Source organism: Gymnoscopelus braueri (assembly GCF_963280865.1).
Source record: "Gymnoscopelus braueri genome assembly, chromosome: 3".
Classification (NCBI taxonomy): domain Eukaryota; kingdom Metazoa; phylum Chordata; class Actinopteri; order Myctophiformes; family Myctophidae; genus Gymnoscopelus; species Gymnoscopelus braueri.
The window spans coordinates 35,907,405-35,913,404 of NC_137612.1; the positions used below are offsets into that span (position 1 = coordinate 35,907,405).

Here is a 6,000-nt window from a genome sequence, read left to right on the forward strand (position 1 = left end):
ACTAATAGTGGCAGCGCTTGAAAACTTGAAATTAAATATTGACGGTTAAGGATGTGAGCTTGTAGTTTGGCTTTTTTTGGCGCATGACAGTGGTAACTATGAATCCAGCTCATTAAGATCATTAATGTGAATATAAAATTTAGAAAAAGAAATTGAAATCACAGTGTTATGCCTGCTTATACTAAATATGCAGTCTATTGTTGTAGAGAGGTGGGGTGGAGGGTCCTTGTAGATTTTTCAAAATATGCTAGTTGTCCAGAACTCAGTTCTGGAGTTCTAGTGGTCCAGAGCTGAGGCTGGGGTTCAATCACTTGAACCCCAAGAGATTTGGTGTAGAGTGAAAAAAAAGTGTAACAAGTACAGTTGCAATGCAGGTTTGTTTTACTAGAATAGAGGGTTTAAGAGCCACTGCACCAGAGCACCCACTGACCATGACCTGCACCTTTACCAACCTGGACTTTCTCTCCTTAAACCCAGTTTATGCTCCGTCACACAGTGGTGTCACGCATTTAAAATAGCCTACCTAGAAGCTCACAACTTGTCACGGACGCTTGTAGGTCTACCATTTTTGGCATGCAACAGTGTCGTGCAAACTATAAATCAGGCCTTAGAGAGTGGGGGGGGGGGGGGGGGTGGATAGAATGGTGGAATGAAAAAGTGGCATGAGAGTCAAATGTATACATTGGTGTAGGTTTTCATAATATCCAGATTACATTTGTATATTATCTGTGTCTTTGCTGTGTTCATTGCTATCTACTGCATATAACCTCACAACAGTGTATTAGGGTTGACTCTTTGTGTACTGTATAGGGCGGTTTTCATATCCTTTTATCCAGATTATATGTCTAAAGAGCACTCACTGTGACCTTATGGAATAATAACAGAAAACATGTGCAGGCATACTCTTTCACAACAGAGGAAGGATGAGGGAAGAAAATGATTTTGCTTTCAATTTACAAATGACCATTAAAAACAGTTTTCAGTTACTTTAGTTTGTCACTAAGGCATTCTTCTTTTTCTTGTATAAGATGTCTTATTATGAAACCGCCTCTCCAACTAACTTACAAGTACCAAATGGATATAACATTTACAGGCTATAACAGTTTGCTACTGGGGTAATTGTAGTATTTAGGAAAAGTGACTTACTTTCAGAGATCACTAACATTATTCTTTACATGATAGTGTGATTTTCCTGCAAGTGTCTTTTTGTCTAAACAATAGTCAGTCATTCTTTCCAAAATCCATAAATACACAATAACTATCATCACTTTCTTCTCCAACACAAAGGAGGCCTCAAGTCCTCACTAAGTGTTACAACCTGTTCTCACTGCCGGGGCCTCATCCATCACCCTCACAATGACCCCAGTAGCTGGGCTGTGTGTGAGGAGTGTGCATGTGTTTGTGTGTGGAGTGTGCATGTGTTTGGCGTGTGTGTGTGTGTGTGTGTGTGTGTGTGTGTGTGTGTGTGTGTGTGTGTGTGTGTGTGTGTGTGTGTGTGTGTGTGTGTGTGTGTGTGTGTGTGTGTGTGTGTGTGTGTGTGTGTGTGTGTGTGTGTGTGTGTGTGTGTGCGCGCGTGTGTGTGTAGAATCCAGAGGTAAAGATGAGTCTGCAAATGTGCAAGTGACAAGGTACATGTATTATTTCAATGAATAAAACATTATTTTAACCAATCTGTATGGCAGAGCAAGTTAACACATCTCCCTACTCTTCCATTGAAAATGGAGACCCTTGGGTAGGACACCTACTGGTTAACAATCAGTACTGCCTGAAGCTCAAAAGCACTGTAACATCTCCCCTGACACTCCCAAACAAACAATCGTACAAAAACAAATCTGTAGTGCTTGTTTAACTCTGACTGTGAAAATGGATACACAAGGGACCTGTTTAAGGGTCCATTTGGACCCGTAAAGGTTCAAATGGCAGCCTGTCTGTGTGTTGAACGATACACCTTGAACTGTATTACACTCCCTGTATAATGAGGAAAGGTACAAATAAAAGAACCACTGTATACTGTACGTTGTCTGTTTCTGAGAATGAATGATATAGTACAGTACAGTATGTGTCCCCTGTGTTTGTCAGTGTTTCACAGTGAGAATGGTAATGGAGAATCCAGATTTTAACATATTAGGTTAAATAGGTCTCCTCCAGTTGACACATAGTAAAACATATAAACGCTTTAGCAGTAGTAAGTAGTGTGTGCCTACTGTATATTTGTGCTTGAGCATGCATATGTATGTATTTACTGTAGCATGCATTGGTATAAGTAGGCTATGTGCATGGTAGTAGTAGGCACATACTTACATACTTACTCCTCTTCGTCCCCTATGGGACATAAGGCTTCAATGAGCGCTCTCCACTGCATTCGGTCCCTGGCAGCATGTGGCCTCTCCCCATGACAGGTTCATCTGTTCCAGCTCTTGTGTCACAGTTCTGCACCAGGTGGTTTTGGCCCTCCCAGGTTTTCTTTTGCCTGGTGGTGTCCATCTTAAGGTGACCCTTGTGATGTGGTCCTGCTCCATCCTCAGCACATGTCCCAGCCATCTCAGGCGTCTGTGTGTAATCTCCTTGGTGATGCTCCGGCACCCTGTTTGTTTGTACAGTTCATTATTGGCATATTCGTCTGTGGCATCTGTTGTGGAACACTTCCATTTTCCTCATGTCTGTCGGTTGCAGAATGCTTTCTATCGAGGTGCCCTTGAGCAAGGCACTTAACCCCTACCTGCTCCAATGGTGCTGCTCAGTGGCCAAATTAGCATGAGAGTGGTTGTTGTACTGTGCAGCTCCTACGTGTGAATGTGTGTAACTATGAGTGCATAAAATACATCAGTACTATGACGTCAGTGATCCCCATATTTGGCCAAAGTTTCAGTCCAATCTGACCTCCACTGACTTCCAGTGTAAAAAGTGAACCAGTATTCATAATATGTGAAAGATATTCTGAGATTTACTTCCTTGGCCTACTGGCAGTGTGCACCAGAAATGTGGCACTGATCTGTCCAATGGTTTACAAAATTAGCAGCGAACATGCACACGCGCGCGCGTGTGCACACACACACACACACACACACACACACACACACACACACACACACACACACACACACACACACACACACACACACACACACACACACACACACACACACACAGACCGACCCTTTTCTAGACGACTCTCCCCATAGGAAACACGCCGTAAAAAAAGAAAACATCTTAGCCACTTAAACCATATACTTTGTTTCCCGGAGTCCTCCAGGGCTCTGTTAAAACAAAAAACAAAACGTGTTGCGATGCGACGAGTTGTGAGCTTGTAGTTTGGCTATTTTCACAAATTTTTAATAGGGTTTAAGTGGTTATAATTCATAATATATTTTTGTACATTTGGGTCCCGGGAGGGGGGGGGGGTCTGAGCTGTAAGGTTTGGGAACCACTGACACTCTGACAGGTGTAAGTAGTTAATTATAATTCGTAACCCGTCTATCACAGCTGGTCATTCGTCTGTAAGGTTGGTTGATAATGTCAGTGGTTCTCAAAGTGGGGTCCATGGACCCCCAGCGGTCCTTGAGTCGGGTTCCAGGGGGTTTCCAGCAAAAGTAGTTAATATAGCATCAAGATCAGTTTAACCACTTTAACCTTATATAATTGGCTATTTGAAAATAGCAGCTCAATGGGAAGAAGAAAAATTACAACAGAAATCTTTTATGGGGGTTCCTGGCACCAAATATTTTCAGATGTGAGTCCGGTCAAATACATTTTAATTTGGGGGTCCTTGAAAATGTTTTAGAACCACTGGACAATGTGATGTCAGCAGCCAGTAAGTAACAGTAAAAGATAAACAGAGGGCTCTTCTCATGTTACTGCAGCCCACGACCACAGGGCACAGACAGGAAAGAACTGAAGATGTCAACAGGGTGTGAGGAATGTGTGTGTGTGTGTGTGTGTGTGTGTGTGTGTGTGTGTGTGTGTGTGTGTGTGTGTGTGTGTGTGTGTGTGTGTGTGTGTGTGTGTGTGTGTGTGTGTGTGTGTGTGTGTGTGTGCTCGTGCGTGCATATGTGCACGTGCGTGTACTTTTATTACAATACTTGTGAGGAATGTCCCCACAAGTAGAATATACAGTATATATATATTGTATATAAATAGAGAGATTTTGTAGATGGGCTATTTTGAGTGTGCGACACCGATACGCAATATAACTTAGGCTTTAGGGCTAGGGCTAAAGATGGCCAAAAATGGCGTTTATTTAAATTCCGTTAAAGTGTGTGTGTGTGTGTGTGTGTGTGTGTGTGTGTGTGTGTGTGTGTGTGTGTGTGTGTGTGTGTGTGTGTGTGTGTGTGTGTGTGTGTGTGTGTGTGTGTGTGTGTGTGTGTGTGTGTGTGTGTGTGTGTGTGTAAAGGCATGCATGCTTGTGTATTTCTGTGTCCCATATGTGACTGTTTGCATGTGTGCTGTGTGTGCTTGCGTATACGCTTATATGATTGGGTGTGCATGTGTGTGTGAAAGAGTGGGTGGGTGTGTGAGTGGGTGGGGGTCAGGAGGGCACCATTGGGACAACACCAGTGCTTATTGATTCAGCTTTGGGGACAGGGGGGGGGGGGGGTGTAAATGTCAGAGTGCGGGCCAGCCTGCAACGGGCTCCCACCACAAAATTTACTGCTAGCTCATTTTCTTTAGCAAACGCCCCCTGGAGTGGTAGAATGGCCCACTGCTGTGGGATGATCCCTGTTGGACATTCTTCTATCTTCATTTGTTCTACTGTCAAATTGTACTGCAGTACTGTATATTCAAGTTGTACTATTAGTCAAATTATACTGTGTAGTCAAGTTACTTTAGTCAAATTTAGTTGTACTACTGTCAAATTGTCCTATAATATTGTTGAATTGTACTACAGTCAAATTGAACCATAATATAGTTTAGTTGTACTGCAGTCAAATTGTACACGCTTTCGTGGATTGTTGATGTGACTATAAGATTACCTTGATCTTACTACAATATAGTTGAGTTGCACTATAGTCATGTTGTTCCACAGTAGTCCAAATGTACTATAGTCAAATTGTACTACAGTATAGCCGAGTTGTTGTCAAATTGTACAAAAGTATAGTCGAGTTGTACTAAAGTCAAATAGTTATACAGCATACTGTAGTCAAGTACTATATTATGTAGTAGTAGTTCTCTTTCCTACCAGTGGCTATGAAGGGATTTTCAGCCCATTATAAGTACATGCTCTGACTTTATGAACTTCAGGAAGGCTTTTTGTTTTGTTTTTGTATTTGTTCGTGTCAGAGGTCAAGCCTGAGGTAATCTTCAAGTAGGTATAGCTTTGAGGAAGTTTTATGTTCCGCCCTTTTTTGGCAAGTCATTGATCACCTATTCTGATTTTTCTTTTTTCCTTCTCTTACGTCAGACTTGTTGGGGCAGAGCTGATGTATTGACAACAGACGATTGAAGAAGGCTCGTCTTCAGAGAATGATTCCAGATGGAAGCCAAGATGTGCTCAACCCAGAGGACCATGACAGTACAGGATCTGAGGGTCCATTTGTCCAACTCCTTGTGCGGGTTATATACTTAACTAAAACTAACGAAATAACAAAAACTAGAACTAGAATTGGAAAAACATTTTAGTTAACTGAAATTAAAATAAAAAACAGACTTTACAAAAAAAGATAATTAACTGAAACTCTATTGTGTGTTTATAAAACTAGCTAAAATCATATTAAATGCCCTTAGTTTTAGTTTGTCAAAAATCTTTTCGGACCTTGCTGAATCTTGCACTTGACTAATCCATATTACAATAAAAAACTGAAACTAACATAAAAACTAAACTAAAACTATGCGTTTTCAAAAAAAAAAAAAAAATATCAAGGACCGCTTTAAAAACTAATCAAAACTAAACTGAAATTGAAAACAAAAAGTCAAACTAAATAGAAATAAAAACTAACGAAAAAGCAAAACTATAATAACCCTGTGTACTGCATGTGTGTGCGTGCATACGTGCGTGTGTGCAAG

The 6,000-nt window shown here is 41.2% G+C and overlaps 1 long non-coding RNA gene across 1 annotated transcript in view; it reads left to right on the forward strand.

The window, feature by feature from the left end:
- Nucleotides 1-5,758, forward strand: part of LOC308081740 — a 143,337-nt gene extending 137,579 nt beyond the window's left edge. The window contains exon 3 of the long non-coding RNA XR_013932889.1: nucleotides 5,399-5,758. This is a non-coding gene — a long non-coding RNA (uncharacterized lncRNA). The remainder of the gene's footprint in view (nucleotides 1-5,398) is intronic.
- The last annotated feature ends 242 nt before the right edge of the window (nucleotides 5,759-6,000 follow it).